Genomic DNA, 17270 nt, shown 5'->3' with positions numbered 1-17270 from the left:
AATAAATAATAGCATCTGTATCCTAAACAATAATAAATTAGATGTTAGGGATAGATACTGTATAGATACCTATGCCATATATCTCTGTGTATGGAGAGATATTTCAGTTCTTTATCCTTTTCTTACCACTACATGAATAAATGAATAATAAATGAAATATATGCATTCTAACACCAGTCCTGGCTCTGTAGTTTGAGATTCTGTCCATATTCATTAGATGTCCATTGGAGATACATATTCGTGGTGCTGGAAGTGGGGAATCCTGTAATGGTTGCAAGGAGATGGACACCCAATTCATTTAGTTCCTTTTTCTCTTAATGGGTAGTGTGCCTCTGAAGGCTAATATTTTGCTTTCGTGATTTAAAAATGATAAGTGGCATGTGCATTGCAAAGGTAAAAACTTTTCGTTATTATTTTAACAACGTAATGGACAATATTCAATGAGCATCAGTGACACTGTGGAGCAAACTTCCTGCATCCCCCCTCCCCCCACCATTCCTCCTTCAGGTATCCCAGAGAATAATGCAGAAGGGACAAAATTTCCTACCACTTTGCTGCCACTGCAAGCCCCTTACAGCTTGATGCAGCTTGACTTTTGCCCAAATCCTAACCCTAAGCATGTACACATACATATACGCGTACACATACACACAGAGAGAAAGAGAGAGAGAGAGATTTTACAGCCAGCTTTCCTAATCTTCTCAAGAGCATCTGTAAGGTGTTCCTTCATGGAGCTCCTGCAGCACCTTGAGGGGGGTACGCATGGTTACTCCCCATAAAAAAAAAAAAGTAAATATGCACAAATAACTATGCTCATTAGAAAAAAACCCTCCAGTCTGCTTGGGCGGAATACCTCATTGGGTCCCTGACATAAGTACTGGCCAAGGCAGGTACCCACCCTGTACAGTGTCTGGCCCAGGCTGCAGATAAGTATTTCTGCCCTTGCAAGTCTTTGATAGTTCCAGCAGTTCCTAAGCTGTTATATTCTTGCAAAGGTCTAGGATATTGTGATTGGTTTAAAAAAAACCCCTTTCCTGCTTTTTGCAGCACAATCTTCACATTTCATTGTCCCCACTGGCACCTCAGTTTTGAAAGGATCCCCTTGATGCCATTGGGGAACATTCAGGATTAGAGGGGATGCCTACTGACAGGTGTGCTGAATCTGACATACGTCTAGCTTGTGTCAAACTCAGAACTCTGTTTCTGAAGTGGAGTTTAGAAGACTTAGCCATTTTCTTTTTTGCAGGACAGAGGGCTGGCTATAGACTTTATAAAGGTGTACAATTTCCTGCTAAAATGGAAATTGTTAATCCCTTCCAAATCTTACTGTAAAAACAGAGCTCCAAGCTTGAAAGTTCAGCAGAACTGTCAAACCTCACTTATTCCTGTCAGTGAGAACCTCTCCAAGTTTTATAGCTCCCTGATGTGTTGTCATCTTAGGGACACTTGAAAAAATGAGGGAATGCTTGGGACTCATGTAGCTGGAAAGGGAGAAAAATTGGGGGATGGCTCCCAAATGTCCTTTTCTGCATGATCCTTGGGATTTTTAGGAGTGGCCTCTCTGCCCCTGGTCTGTCCACACTATGAAAAATGAGAGCAGCCCAGGAGCACTTAGACAGCCTAAATGTACTTCCAGGCATTTCTAGGCTCCCACCACCTGGTATGCGTGAGCACTGAGGAAAGCAGGATCAGTCTACAGCAACAGTATATGAATCTATTACAGTAAATGAGCAACAGCTCAGTGGGAGGAGGAGGGGGAGGAGGATTTTTTTTTTTCTAGTTACATCCTGCCTTTTTCCTCAAAGGGCTCAAGGCAGCTTACATCATTCTTCTCCTCCATCTTATCCCCACAACAACAACCCTGTGAGGTAGGTTGGGCTGAGAGTCTGTGACTGGCCCAAAGTCACCCCGTTGGCTCCATGGCTGGGCGGGGACTAGAACCCAGATCACCTGAGTCGCAGTCCCATGCTCTTAACCACTACGCCACACTGGCTCTCAGTAAGCTGACATTTTGGTAATTTTGGTAAGCTGACAGTGTAGAATGGCTCCACAAGTGCTGAAATAATTCTCTTGGTATTCTCCACAGCTTTAATCCCATAATGCTTTTGGGTCATGACTACTTTTCCTTCCTGCAGCCTTTCCAACATTGAGGAGAACACCTGGTGCCTCTTTACAACTACTTTCTCCTAAAATGGAAGGGTTGATCATATGTAATGTTATAAATACATAGCCTGGATATGTTAGCTAGGTTCTGGTAGGGCCTTTAGGGACTCTAGAAGCCATCCTTGCATAGTTGTCTATGTGCAGTAACTAATCCAATCTTACAATTTTCTATTAAAATGTAGTCATTGTCAAGCATATCTGTTAATGTATTAATTAGATTTTTATATGATGGACTACATTATGATGGACTACACGTATCTAGGTAACTTTAGTTAAATGCATTAAAATACTTTCTAGTATTCATGAAATATTGATATGCATTAAAATCTATATTTGCTAAAACAACATTAATAACTTTGTTATTAATAAAGTTGTTATTAATGACAACATTAAAGCCAACAAATATTAATTATATCTATTAATTAAATTTGGTTCTATAGTAGCCACAAATTAAACACTTAAAGTGCTTTATACAAACACAGGATGGTTGGATTTATTTAAGGTAAACTACTGATTTTATATTAAATTGTTTGGTCAGAAGAATCTTCAGTGAGTTCCAAATGTTTGTTGCCGTGAGTTAAACAGCAATGTTTCTTTACCTTTGTATCTAAGACTAGTGTCCTCTCAGGCTGGAGATCATTCTGTTAGGAAAACAAAATTGTAATAAAGTCTCTTCAGTTCATCAGAGCTGTCTTAGATCATGACACTTTTATTTTAACTTTCAGTAATAGTTATCAATTATGTTGTAGCATCTTTTGTATACCTCCTCAGAAACAGTATTGGTGTATGATGGGGGTGGGGCAGGGAATCATAGGTTCATAAGTCCTGAAACAGTTAGCAGTTCTCAGAGTCTGATTTGCTGATTAGCACATTGACTGGTCACGAGAATGTGCTGCATTTCTTTCTGAACCCTTCCGCTTGGTAAATTTTCTCTGAGGCAAGTCCAACTGAATGTTGATCTCTACTTCTTGCAGAAAAGCATGCAATTTCCCTTTTAAGGTTCAACATATGTTAACTTGTTTTGAATATAAATCCCACTAAGATTTCTGTTAAGTAACTTACATTACTGTGGGGCCATTGAAGTATATGCCCTAGTTTCACAGTACTTCCTAAGTCATGAGGGCTTAAAGAAGTCTTGTGAGCAGTCACCTGATGGAAGATTAGCAAGGTAGTAAAGCATGGTACTATTCTACCATGTAGGTAGCCTACATGGCTATATAGTACCTAGGCATGCAAAAATGACCAGTGCTTTGGGAAATGCAATGCCCAAGCCAGTAAGCCATGCTGAGGTTCAAACTACAGCCATTTCAGTTACAAGTGAAGAAGGATGTAGAAATTTGGACACTCACTACTCTTCCAAATTGCTCTTTACAATTTACCTGCTTTGATTAGTAAAACAAAACTTAGGAGAAAATATTCACATAACATAACACTATATGTGGATTGATTCTGAGCTATTATATTGGCACTGAGACATATAATAAATGATCCAAGAAATGGATGGAAGGGAGCTCTTCATGTATTTAGTTTTCTAATGAGAGGCCTTTTGAAATTCCAGTACAAAGACTGCAGATAACGGCTTAGTTCGTAGAACATGACATCCATGATGGACATTCAGCCATTGTGGATTGTTGTGCTGCTTGAACTTGGTGCCTTCTCCTCAGAGTGGCTTAATTTTTGCAAACAACGCCCCTTGAGAACACATGGCTTCTTGTAGCGTTGTTCTTACCTAAAAGAAGCCACGTGTTCAAACCCAGCAGTGTGATTTTTTTCATGAATTGAGGCAATCAGCTACAGAACCACTTGACAAAAACAGCAAAAAGTTCATGCTGTTCTTTGCAGTCTTGCCAGTGACTTCACCTTATGTCCTACAGCACTTTGGAAGGACTGCCACTTATTTGCCACCTTAAAAAGACAATGCATTGAGGATACAAATATGCTCACAATTTTTGGTATTTTTGTTGATTCTTTGTTTGCTTTTTCCTGTTGTTTTGCAAGTGCACAAGAGGACATTTGCCTGTCCAATTTTTATGCATTGTATTTGTGCAAATTAAAGTCTAGGAAGTAAATGGAGGAGAAATTTGCTAAAGTTTAAAGGCTGGGAAGTACATGGAGGGGAAATGTGTACACTTGTAGTAACTGCTTTGAAAGCAGACACAGAAGTGGAGTGGCAGCCAATATCTCCCCTTTCCTGACTTGCTGGAATTTTGAGGAAATGTTAGAGGATTGGAGGACAATTAAGCACTTAAAAGTGATAGAATTACATTCTCAAAGGGGAGACACCGTCCTTCTCCTCTTTGGTATATGAAGGGATTAAGCCTGCTTATCCCAAAATACAGCATTCCAGTGTAGAAAGTTTAGACTCTGAATCTGAACTGGAAGAAGATACAGGATCAGAATTCTTAGCTGAAAAGCCAAGGCCAGTGAGGTTTGGAATAAGCCACATGACTGGTGAGAACTAGAGCACCTCTGGTTTGGTGAGAAACACTATAGAAAGGGCGAGTCAGAAGGGGAGGGATGTGATTTTATCAGCCTTGTGGTCCAGATGAGCAGACCAGCTACATAACATCTGGCATTCCCACCATCTGGCCCACAAGCAATACAAACCTCTCTGTGGGTGCAGCTAATTCCACCTTGGGGAAGGCAGGAGGGGAATTCAGTTTGTAATCAACTCCTTTTATGAACTAGAACACCACCATTAGAGAGTCTTAAAAAGCAATTTGGAAGAGTAGTGAGTGCCCAAATTTCTACGTCCTTCTTCGCTTGTAACTGAAATGGCTGTAGTTTGAACCTCAGCATGGCTTACTGGCTTGGGCATTGCATTTCCCAAAGCACTGGTCATTTTTGCATGCCTAGGTACTATATAATGTAGGGCACCTACATGGTGGATGCCTCTTGCTAACAACCTGTATAGTATTCTCGTTGTATCAATTAGCCAGTCCTGACAAGCCAGCTTTAGCATAATAAAGATTATTATTTGAAAATGTGTCATGATTAGAGCAGGAATGGAACTGAGGTGAGGAGACAAGATGGATTCTGCTGCAAATGTGCCTGGGATATGTGTCTGAGCTGGCTGGAGGACTGAGGAGGAAGGAGGAGGAGAACAAGTCATGGCAGGCCCAGTTGTCTGTCAAGCATATCATGCCTTGTTCAGCAAACAACCAGCCTGTTCCGTCTTATTTGCAGAGTGGCTTAGCATGATGCACAACCCGGTCCAGTGACTGAGTTCACACATCACAAGAAGCCTTTGGGCATTCATCAGCCTACCAGACTCTTGTGTTGTTTGCTAGTCACCAGATTGGAAATACAAAGCTCAACCAATAGTTGCCTTGGGTTGTGTTATATGAATCCAGCTGGCAGGGGTTATGTGAAGCTTGAACAATCATTGTCTAAACCATGGTCAGTTGAGGGTTAATAGTGGCTTGTTGTGACATGACGGCCAGTTCAGTGTGATAGGGAAGGCGAAAGGGGGAAGCTGTGGAATAGCTGTGCTGCTGTTTGTTTACGTGGGACACAAACAGATTGGGCATGCAGTCTGGTGTTAGAAAAGGGAGTACTTTGGCTTTCAGTGAGTGTGTTGGGTGTTGCTGGCTTTTTCCCCTCGCTTAACCTGATAAAGGATTGTGCCCTTACTCGAACAGAACAAAAGCCTAGCTAAGATAGTTCACACACAGGATATTAAACTGCCCATTGCTGCATGTACCTAGCCTCTGATATTCAGTGTAGTGTCTCCAAACCGGATGTCCTGTTTTAGCTATAATCTGCTTCCTGAACTTGTTTAATCCTGTTTAAAGCCATCTAACCTGGTGGCCATCGCTATACCTTATAATAATGAGTCCCATTGTATAGTGAAGCCTTGGGTGAAATGCTTGACAGGAAAGCTTAAAGGTCTGTAGCTTGGCCCTTTGTGTGAAGTCATGTGGTTGCCCAGTGAGATCACTTTGGCCTCTGCAGTTTGTCTGCACAGAGGAGAAATGTTTTTGTGTGCAATAATGAGGCACAATTCTTCTTTCTCTCTTCCAAAGGAAGACCTGCAATGCATTTCCTGTTGTAATGAAGGTGAAGGACTTTGCCTTCTAATGTTTATTCAGCCAACCTAAAGCTGGTGATTTATTTTCTGTGTTGCCCAATGGCCGAAGCTTTCTGGGCAGTTCACAATATTTAATCAAAATACAATATCATACAGTAAAAATACAAATGCCATAAAGCATAGTATAAATACTCAATATACAAATTTTAAAGAGCTTAAAATTAGAATTAGATTTATGAGATTTGTGGTTTAAACTCAGATTTCATGCAGAAACAAGCTTTCATACACATGCCACTGTTACTGATTTGAAGAAATAAAAAAAAAAAAAGGATTGTCCTTTCTTATCTGCTTCCTATAAGTTAATCTTGTGATTTTACTAATCTTATTCTGTAAGTACAGTTTTACCTTTCACTTTCTTCCTGTTGCATATAAATTACTTACTCACTTTATTTTCTCTCTCGCTCAGTAACAAAAGACTATTACAGTGGGCTGGAATGGAAGTTAGGAATGGGTTTTTAAAAAAATTATTATATTGATATCCCACCTTCTACATCATGGTACCTGTGCATCACACATACGGATGCTGTGCCTGCAGAGTGCCATGTTTGGGAAGATTCCTCTACCTAAGCCTAGAATTTTTGGTGGGAGCTCCGCCCCCCTCCCTGTTATATCAGTAGGTGGGCTCCAGCCATCTTCTCAGTTCACTTACATCCACTGTTTGTGGTGCCTCAAAATCTCTAGCTCGTCTTAGTCTTTTTACCTCAGACTCGTTCTCACAACTTTAATCCTTTCTCAGTCTTCTAAAACCCTTTCACCTTTCCATATTCACTTATTCTTGTTCACTTATTTCCCATTTTCACAACCCCCTTTCCTATCTCTTTATCTCACAAAAAATTAAAAATAAACTCTTCTATCATCTCTCCTCTTGACATTCCTACAACGCCGTCTTTTTTCCTCCCAATGGCACTGAAACTGGTGTTTAGTAAGTGTGAGGAGTGCAGAGTTAAAATGTCATCGACTGATGGCCACCCCTTATGCCTCTTCTGCTTGAGGGGGGGACATCGTGTGAACTGCTAGGCCTTCACCAAGCAGGCCTGGAAAAACAGGACTGGTCATCTAAAAATGGAGATGTGGGAGCATACTCTTGTCGCCATGAAGGACACCTTCATGCATTTTCATAATCTTACTGGTGATGATAATGGAGGAGGAAGAGTATTTATGATGAAAGTGGTTGGTTTGGTGGAAATCTGGGCAGCACCCAATTGGGCCATTGTATACTGGCTTCTCCCAGCAAATCCATTCCACAATTGAGCCAAACCACTTTTTGAGATTTAGCACTTCCTATAGGAAGCCCTGAATCAAGTGGAAATGCCTTTTTTTCTAGAGCAGGAGAGGTCAATATTGCTCGTTACATGAGTTCTATGGACATGACGCATTTGTTTCTGGCTGCTCCTGGAAGTACACTATCCCCATTTACAGTTGATGGGAGCATTTTTCAAATATTTGTAACCCAAATCTAGTGTTTTGAATTTCAGGAACCAAATTGCATTGGCCCAGACTGGGGTTTTCTGTGTTAATGTATCACTGCCTCTTACTTTAATGTATTTTGCTCAGCTTTCCTTGCTTACAGAGAAGGAAGAATAGGCTTCAAATTATTATAGCTGCCATCTCATATCCACCTATTTACAAATAATGGGACTGGCTTCCAAGTAGACACGTATAAGATTGCACTGTTGTGATAATGGGATGATGTTCTCTAACCAGTTGCATGTTTGGCTAGGGCTGTCTTGTGGTCAGGAGATCAATTCTAGAAATTTAATGTGGTTCACAAGTGTCATAGTTGCACACACTCACACAGAACATGGGCAATGTGTGGCAAACAGTTAGCAAATCAATTGCATCAAGCAATTTCTGAATTTTCTGTTGTTCTTTATTATTTACATGCAGCTCCATCTAGGCATTATGATGTCGTGTCACCCCTATAAACCATTTATCTCTTTAAAGATGATTACAGTCAGCATGATGTGCCTTTGCTTTGAAAAACTGTCTTAATCCAGGCATGAAGCGTAATCTCACATGGGTCGTGTAACTTTTTTTAATTTTTGCATTCTGTAGGAGTTTGTCCCAAAAAAACATGCTGATCTTGGGACTTGCATATATAAGGAATTAAACAGGCTTTGTGCTATAATTTTCCATAAGATGTGGGTATAATAAAAGTCAGGAGTTGCATTCTGCTAGCCAAGTGTTTGTGACAAAGTGGTGTGTGTTGGAGATTTGTGCGCTTCCATACCTAAGGTTCAGTAAAGAGGTGCAGTGGTAGGGAAAGTCTTCAGCCAGAGGCATATAATAATGCCCAAAGAAACAGAAACAGAGTAGGTCAGAAGGGGCCTCCTGGGCCATCTAACCGGACCCCTGGCTCCAGCTGGCTCCACTCATGACATGCCTACTATGTGCATATCCAGCCTATCCTTAAACACTCTCACTGTTGGGCGTGGATCCTCAAACTACAGCCTGCGGGCTGGATTCGGCCTGCCATGCCCATTTATCCGGCCCGCCATAGCTCATTACGTGTGTGCACGGCGAAGTGCCGGCTTGCTCGCAAGGAGATCGTTTTGGACTTGTTGGAAGAAAATGATCTCTGCACACGCATGCCCCTGCCTTGCTTGCACACACGTGCGCGCACTCCCTGCCTGCACAGCCTTGGCAGCCCGCGCCCATCACTGGCACCTTTCAACTGACCCCCTATTCAAAAAGTTTGAGGATCCCTGCTGTTGGGGCTTCAACCACCTCCTGTGGAAGCCCATTCCATACTCTAGGGGTCCTAACCATCAGGAAGTACTTCCTGGCATCCACCTTAAATCTAGGTTCCCTGAGCTTTGCTCCATTAAAATACATCCTGCCCTCCACTGCAGGGAGAAAAAGGTCATGACCAACCTCTGCATGACACCCTAACAGGTCCCCTCTGGGTCTCTTCCTCTCAAGGCTGAAAAGACCCAACTCCCTCAATTTCTCCTCATACGGCTTACCCTGCAAACCAGCCACCATACTAGTGGCCCTTCACTGCACTGATTCTAACCTTGCTATATCCCTCTTATAATGACGGGCCCAGGATTGAACACAATACTCCAGCTGCAGGCACACCAGAGTTGTATAGAGTGGCAATAATACTTCTCTTGATCTAGAAGCCATGCTTCTGGCTATGCATCCACGGCACACTGCTGGCTCATGTTTAGCCTGTAGGTTACCCATTTATGCCATATGTTATTGGAATTGATAGGATCCAGAGTGATTGCAATTATATTTTTCTGTTTCACTGTGGGCTCTGGTCAAAGTACTTATTCAGACTTTTGGTATGCTTCAGCCTGACTTTGGGAAAGTGTGTTCTCCTGTGACTCCTGGGGGCATGCCAGATCTTCAAGATAATGTCTCTTCCTGTATAACAAGCAGTATCCATTTAAGGCGAACCTTTCCAAGCACTGTGCAAGAGCTCCTGCCTCCCACAGCGGTACAACTAGTGGTTCTGTAATAGGGTTCTGAACGATCTCCAATGTTTTTTCACCTCCCAGCTTCACTCACCCACCCAACATGTCCTAGGTAACAACAGTTACATGGTTAACTGAAATGGTGAATCTTTACCTCATGAGGACCCTTCTCTGTGGTAAAAGAAAAGCCGTGCATGGACAGTGATCGTGTCCCTCTGGTCTCCTGGTGAGAAGGAAGGCAACATGTTCTACCTACCTTTCTTGGCCTTCTCAAGGACCTAATGCATGATGCCCCATTGATCAGGGCTTCCTTTGATCACCACCAAGACTGGGCTTTCCCGCTCCAGTGTGGGAGAGGTTAGAGTTCTCCTGCCATCACTGCTACTGTACCCTAGCACTGCTGCAACCCAGTATCCCACCACCTGGGGTTTCAGTCATCAACTCATCACAGCTACCCTTCAGTAGCTGTCCCTCATGGAGCATGAAGGGGAAGTGGTAGAGGCAGCAAAAAGACGGAGGGAAACCTTCTCTCAGGTGGTTTATTTTGTGCCTAGCAGCAGGGTGGTGACGAAGAACACACTTCACAAAGAATAAGGGAAATAATCACTCAAAATATTAAACTGGTGGCAACTCAGTGAACGAGTAAGAGGTGACAGAACTGGTCCCACTATAGCTTAGGACATGAAATGTCTATCAGGGGAAGAAAAAGAAGCATCTCTTCCACTTGAAGATTTTTCCACAAAAGGGGTGGCTGGCAAGCTTCCTCTTCCATAACACACATTTTGCTGAGTCAACTTCCCCTCCCCACCCAAAGCAGGGAAGTGGGATGCTAAGTGGAAAGAGAAAAAGACTGGGATATGATGCTAGCACCAAGGCTTCTTAGGGATTAAAATTTATCCTGTATGGAACCAAACCAAACCACCCATGAGCCAATTCAAGGGCCCTTCAGGGTCAGCCCATGGCAAATCTGAAGTTACTGTAGAATCTGATGTGAGAGACAATGGAGAATTGGCCAAAGAGAACTTCACGGAATTATCCACTGCTGAGCAATGTCTTTTTCTTTGGAATATGGCCAACATTGGCTAGGGCCACAGATACTCTGCAACTTACTGCCAGCACACCAGCCCCTGTGGCTAAGGCAACTCAACTGGGATCTGCTGTACTTTTTTCTTAGTGCCAAAAAACAATTGGGACTTCAGAACCATTTTCAAAGTGGCTTAATCAATTTCTTTTTAGAGTCTGTCTGGACTATTGTGGCTGCAATCTCAAGACATGTGGATCTGTCAGACACATATCTCCATGTACCCATCAGATTTGCCCACAGGATATTCTTATGTTTCTCAGCATGAAGCCTTTCAAGAAAGCCATCAGTTTTGAAAGCCAGTATGCTGTAAATAGGATAAACCTAAAAAGCCTTATTGTTAGGACTGGCACCTGGACTCTGCACCAGAGTGTTTGTGGCATTAGTGGGACACCTGAGGCTGTAGTGTCCCTGGTTTTTTCCATAAGCGGATTCCATGCTCATCAAATTTCTTTCCAGGGGGCATGAATCAGAGTATGCACAGACTACAGTGATTGCCTGAAGAACTTTGCAAGGAACTTGGAGAAAAGCTTGCCAATTTATTTGCAGTCCCTTGACTGCATGAGAGTGATCCCAAGCACAAATTGGTCCAGAATGCTTCTCACCAAAGAACAGCAGCTCATATTGTTACAGACCATTCAGGGGCTGAATGGAAGCTGGAATCCCGAGCCTTAGCATGCTTAATGGGTTTGAAGGTGTCTTGCCGTGGTTAGGTAGATTGGTCTTTTCTTCATAGCAATGATCTACTGAAAGGCTTGTTCTTGCTCCAGGGCAGATAGCCACATAGTTACATATTTGCTTACCAGTTCCTTAACACGAGGCAGTAACTTTAGGATCAAGTGATCAACCCAGGGGGACTTTCCACACAGGTGATCCTCATTTCCACACGGGTGACCAGGCTTGTAATTATAACAGGTGCTGGTCTGTCTGGGTGAGGCACTTATAGGCATGTTGACAGAAGGTGTGTGTTTCGAGTCATATAGCCCAGCTCAGCATTAACCTCCCAGAACTCCCTGCCTTTGACTTGGGTCTTACAGCATCCAAGGACCATGCGACAAATAGTCACATACTACTATAGCAAACAGCATGTCCATGAAAGCCAGTATAAAGAGCAGAGAAGCACAAAGGAAGACCTGATAAGGAGGCATTTGAATTGTTGCTATGGGTTGAGTCGCCTGCTGTCCACCTGAGTGGTACATCTGGTGAGGGTCTTCAGCAAAGTAGCAGAGTGGCTCAGCGAAAGATCAGGCAGGCCTTGGAAGGAAGAGTATGAGCATGTCTTCTGGAACCTAACAATATAATTTCAGATGCCAGTGATGAATCTTTTTTGTCTCGCTGGGCAACACATGGCCGAACAGATTGATAACAAGGCACCACAAAGACACAGAAGCACTGATTGCCAGCTGGCCGGCACACCTGAATTATCTCTTTTCCCCTCCTCCTGAAAAGATCCACAAAGTGTGCCAAGTGTTCCTCACTGGTCCAAGAATCTGACCATACTATTTGTTAAGTATTTTAAATGTGGTGATGGTGGTGTACTTTTTATACTACAATTATTCTGCCTTTTTCATTTTATCAAGAACCCAAGTTGGTTTATGCAGCTCCATTGTACATGGAACATTTACATGCATTGTCCATTTACATTTTGCATGCTTTTTACAAGGTGGTTTACATAGCTTCTCACAACAACCCGGTGAAGGAGGCTAGGCTGAGAGTGAGTGACTGCCCCAAAGTCATGACCTAGTGGGGACCAGAACCCAGTCCGCCCAAGTCCCTAGCCCAACCCTCTAACCACCATGCCACACCGACTCTATGCCCCATTTTTAGGATGCTTTCTTGCTCTTAGTTCTTCTGTTGGAGATGTTTTTAAATTTTAAAATAGCTTTATGTCTTAATTATAAGTAAACATATGTTTGTCTTACACATAAACATCAATTTTTGGAATGGCTTCTTCCATTGGGCACTACCATGCATTTTGTCTTAGGGACAACTTGCACTGCAGACTTCTGAAGAAATCCTTCCATGCAGAACTGCAGAGCTGTCTCTTGACTCTCTCTGCACACCCTTCATTATAAAATGGATGCATTTTCTTTGGCACTGCTGCCTTTGGCAACAGAATACTATGGATGGTATATCTCACTTAGAATATGGTCCATGAGAAGCCCATTCAGGGATGGTACTGCTTTTTAATACTTTCAGGAGGCCAAGGAGAAAGGACAGAATTCCTCTTCTCTGTGTCTCCCAGAGGGCATTCCACCTGCTACTTGTTCTTCACTGGACAGCATTATTATTATCATTATTAATGTTTGTTTAAAAGCCACCCATTAGCACTCTCTTAGTAAGCTCGGGCAGTCAGTAAGCTCATGCCTTACCATACATGGAAGGTGGGAATCACTGTTTGTCTGGATGAAGCAGCTGAAGCCATTATTTCCAATAGTCTCTTCTTGCTGCACTTTAATAGAGAAAGAATGTCCTTTTGTAATGCCTCTTTGCTGTGATAGTGCAGTTCAGCAAACTGAAAAGAATGTTTGATTTGAATTAGAGTGCTAATGCTAAAACTTTGCAAGGACTAATTTGGGATAGCTTAAAAATGTAGGTTAAAAGCAGAACATGGATGTGCATTGCAGCCACATCACATTGTTGACTCATATTCAGCTTGCAGTCTACAATTCTACGACCCTTCTCACCTGCAGTATTGTTGAACCTAGTATCCCCCATCTTGTCACGATGAATTTGGTTTCTTTTTCCTAGGTGCAGAACTTGAAGCACTAGGTCCCCTTTACTCAGCACTGGTTAGGGCTCATCTGGAGTCCTGTGCCCAGTTCTGGGTTCCACAGTTTAAGAAAGATGCAGACAAGCTGGAAGGGGTTCAGAGGAGGGCGACAAGAATGATCCGGGGACTGGAAACAAAGCCCTGTGAGGAGAGAGTGAAGGAACTGGCATGTTTAGCCTCAAGAAAAGACTGAGGGGAGATATGCTAGCATTCTACAAATAGTTGAGAGGCTGTCACAAAGAGGAAGGCTAGAATCTCTTCTTGATCATCCCAGAGTGCAGGACAAGTAATGATGGGCGCAAGTTACAGGAAGCCAGATTCCAGCTAGATACCCAGAAAAAAAATCTGACTGACAGAGCAGTATGACAATGGAACCAATGACCTGGGGGGTTGTGGGTTTTCCCACACTGGAGGCATTCAAGATGCAATTGGACAGGCATCTGAGAAGGATGGTTTAACTTGGAGTCCTACAGTGAGCAGCTGGTTGGACCCAATGTCTTTCTGGCCCCTTCCAACTCTACTATTCTGTGATTCTCTGCAGTGGAATTGCAGATCTCAGAATAACTGTGGAAGTATCAGACATGATATCTGGCCTGACCGTGAGGTTGCTTTCTTGCTCGTCTTGAGCACAATCCACCAGATTTTGTTCCTAAGCAATCTCAGTGAATCACTTCGGTGCACACTTATTTGTGGGCATATGTGTTAGTTTCAGTGGATGTTACGCAAGGGTAGTTTATGGCTTTGTTTTGTTTGTGCCTTTGCTATTAATATATCTACAACCTGGAAGGCTTACCATCATTGTAGCTGTGCAGGAAAAGGCTGATTGACTAAAATTATAGTAGTATCCAGTTCAGCTGGTATTGTGTCTCCATCTAGACTGTGTTCTGAAATGCCTAGGGAACTAGTTCAAATTATTGTGTTGCTAAATAAGAGCAGAAGGAAGGGAAAGCTATGTTATGAAGCTAATACTAGGCCAGGTCTGCTTGAAGCTATGTATCATTAGGCCTGAGGATTAGATGTTCCTAGATAATGGTAGACTTGGAATAGGTGACTTAAATTGGGTGTGCCGCACAACAGCTGCTTTTGCAGGAGGAAACAAGTTTATGTTGTTCATACCAAGTATGTTGTGCCCTCTAAAGGCATAGGCAGAACCTGAATTTGCAATGAACAAAATGGCGTAGGGAGTCACCTGGTTGTGCCAATGCTTGACTTGTCAGAGATAAAAATGGGATTGTGCACCAACTGTGACAGCTTGGATGTCTAGCTCATTAATTCATTAGTTTGCCTTGACTGGCCATACTATTTTCCTCAAGCACTGCTTCTTGTCTATCAGGTGAGAACATTAATTACCCATTCACAGTTGTCATGAAGATTAATGAAACAAGGAGTGTGAAGCCTTTGCTTGCTAAAACTAATACTTCTACTAGTGATTTGCAGTGGAAACACCATAGTGAACTACTGCTATGCCAGATTGAAAGGGAGCATAATGGTATTGGACTAATGATTACTTTTAGGGCTGCCTTACCATACGTTTTAAGGTAGATGGCCACTTGGCTGATATATGATTAATAATTTTGTTTAAGAAAATCTGTTGCTCTCATCTGATGTGTTTCCCTTCCCTTCCTGTGTATATTGTTTTAAGAACATAAGAGGAGCTGTACTGGCTCAGACCCTGGATCCATCTAGCCCAGCATTCTGTTCATGTAGGGCCAGCCAGCTGCTCACAGGAAACCCACAAGCAGGATGTGAGTGCAACAACTCCCTCTCACACATATTCTCCAGTAACTGGTGCACAAAGGCTTACCACTTGTGATATTGGAAGTGGCATCGTAGCTTTTTATAGCCTTGTCTTCAACAAATTTGCCTTATCCTTCTTTAAAGCCACCCAGATTGATAGCCATCATGAGATCATGTGGAAATAAGTACCACCAGTGTGAAGAAATGCTTCCTTTTATCTGTCTGAAACTCTCACCAGTAAACTTCATGAGATAACCCTCAATTCTGGTATTATTAGAGAGGGAGAAAAGTGTCTCCCAATCCACTTTCTTCATACTGTGCATAATTTTACACACCTCTGATTTTAATCCTTTGCTTCTGGCAGCTGTTAAGCCAGAAGCCATGAGCATGATTCCGTTTGTTGGTGCTTTCCTATAACTGGAACAAAAGTGTGCACTTCTGAGACAGGAGGAGATCCATGTTCACTGGGCAAGATGCCAGGAGGCCTGGGAGTATGAGCAGAGCAGTTCTGCTTGCACATGAGAAAAATGGCTGATTTTCCCCGCGCATGATCTTCTTTTGTGACATTCTGAACAGTCTAACTCAGGATTTCCTTAGGGAATGCCACTCTGGACCATCTGATCAGAGGCTCTGTTGGGTGCCAGAAGACTGTAGGAGGAAGGATGGAGCTGAGAACTCCTTCAGCATGAGCCATGCTGAAGGGCTTTGGGTTCCAGACAATATTTGGATTTAATTCAGAAAAAAGGGTAGAGAAACTGCATTTTTGTAGGGCTGTCTAATTTCATAACATGTGTTATGCAGACCATTCTGTGATCAGAGGAAGGCTCCATCTCAGAAAGGATGGCAACAAGAATGCAGAGTAAAATAGCACTGCAGCATTGCGTGCCTTAGATTATGCAGAGCTTTGTTTTACTCTCATATACATGCTCACCATACATGCCGTGTGTTTCTGAAGGGGGGTGAAGTATAGTATTCATAGTATTCTATGATGCTTTGGAGGGAAATACACCATCACATCTGCAATACAGACAGGATTTTGTTCGTTTATTTCTTTAGTTTACCTGGTCTCAACATGCCTGTGGTGTATAAGGTTATAGGAACCCACAACCAGCTGTTCAATACAGGCAAATGCTGCCAGTGAATAAATGAAAAACTGGAGAGTTTTGCAGTAACTTGCAGGTTTTACCTATGCTAACTAGCTAGCTGAGAGCTAGTTCACTAAATTGTTTCCTATGGACAGGACTGCTCCAGGCAAGCCCTGTCCAAACCAGTACATAAGGGTCTGTTGAGTGAGGCTCTGGCTATGAATTGTAACAAAGAGTAATAAGTAAAGCAACCAAGGTTGACCGCAGAAGCACTATCAGATGATGGACACTTAAAATGTCCTCTCCACGGAATAATAATGACAGATCTAAATCCTGTATATTCTTTGAAATTCTCAAGAGTATGGATTTCTTTTTCTTTTTCTTTAACAACAGTTTTAAAAAGTATTTCAGGTAGAAAACTGCATCTTTGCACCCAGTTTTCATAGATCAAACTATGTGGAGGCATGCACCTCAACTGAGGCCCTGGCCCATTATGTGCCACCATCTTTTGTGATCCTCACCTAGGCTCTCATTTGTCTCAACCACAAAATGACGCAGGAGCTCTGCGTTGCTTGCTGTGCCCTTCTCCTTCAGTATTCCATTGCACAATAGCATTAAGGGAGGGCTCATTATCATGGGCAGGTTGCAGAACATCAGTCTGTGTGTGTGCGTATGTGCCTGTTTATGAACCATTTTATGCAGTCATTGGCCAATTAATTCTAGCCCGGCTGCTCGTGATATAACATGTCCTGGTTTACTTATGTAACCGCTACTGTGCCAAACAAGAACTAGGGTAGCGGAAGGGCCAGCGCAACACAGCATGAGAGACAAAAGGGAACCTCCTTTGGGCAATCCCTCCGCAGCTTTTCATCACTGGTTATGTAAAAGCTGGGCAATGATTGCTCCAACTGAAAATTAC

At 42.7% G+C, this 17270-nt stretch overlaps 1 protein-coding gene across 1 annotated transcript in view; it reads left to right on the top strand.

Moving 5' to 3' along the window:
• The window catches only part of ITPR1 (inositol 1,4,5-trisphosphate receptor type 1), a 267869-nt gene that overhangs the window by 233667 nt on the left and 16932 nt on the right, over nucleotides 1–17270 (top strand). The gene's annotated exons all lie outside the window — the stretch shown is intronic.

This window comes from Varanus komodoensis, unplaced genomic scaffold, assembly GCF_004798865.1.
Source record: "Varanus komodoensis strain SLA01 unplaced genomic scaffold, ASM479886v1 scaffold6_4, whole genome shotgun sequence".
Lineage (NCBI taxonomy): Eukaryota > Metazoa > Chordata > Lepidosauria > Squamata > Varanidae > Varanus > Varanus komodoensis.
Note: the sequence above shows the minus strand (reverse complement) of the source record. Positions and strands in the feature narration are given on the sequence as shown.